The sequence below is a fragment of the Penaeus monodon genome, chromosome 30 (genome assembly GCF_015228065.2).
Source record: "Penaeus monodon isolate SGIC_2016 chromosome 30, NSTDA_Pmon_1, whole genome shotgun sequence".
NCBI classification, from domain to species: domain Eukaryota; kingdom Metazoa; phylum Arthropoda; class Malacostraca; order Decapoda; family Penaeidae; genus Penaeus; species Penaeus monodon.
This window is the reverse complement of record NC_051415.1, coordinates 37,096,910-37,097,487: the sequence shown is the minus strand read 5'-3', so window position 1 is coordinate 37,097,487 and position 578 is coordinate 37,096,910.

The following is a 578-nucleotide window of genomic DNA, read 5'->3' as shown; positions in this document are numbered from 1 at the left end:
TCATTTACTTACAGTACATAAATAATGTGGATACCTCTGCTTTTGGTTAAAAAAAAAAATATGTGAAGAAAACTAAATCACTACATTAATGTATTTGGATATAAAGGGAGGAATGACTGAGAAACCATGGGAAAATATTGTCAAGTCCTTTCCCAAAAGATAAATTACTAAATAACAGAGAGAAAGGAAAATCCAGTTGTAATTTTTTTTTTTTAACCAAAATGTATAGTGAACTACACCAAATTGTGCATGTTACGTTAGGGAGTCAAATCGCGATCCCATTCCCCAAAAAATCTCAAGTAAAAGCAAATAACTTATGTGATATCCACTAGCTGTTCCTGAAATGCAGCAAGCAGAAACTCAGAACTCTAATTTAAAAAGAAAAGCAACTTTTAGCTGCTTAACGGCGCTGTTTGCAGATCACGAACAGGTTCTGGTGCAGATGGCTGACCCACAAGGAGAGGGACGAGATGCAGAGTAACATGGGATTCGGATCCTGTACCAGTGACCCCTGTCCTTCGCCATGGCAATTTGTTCCGGCAATCTCTTTAGGGGGTCCCTAGCTGCAGGTTCTAGAC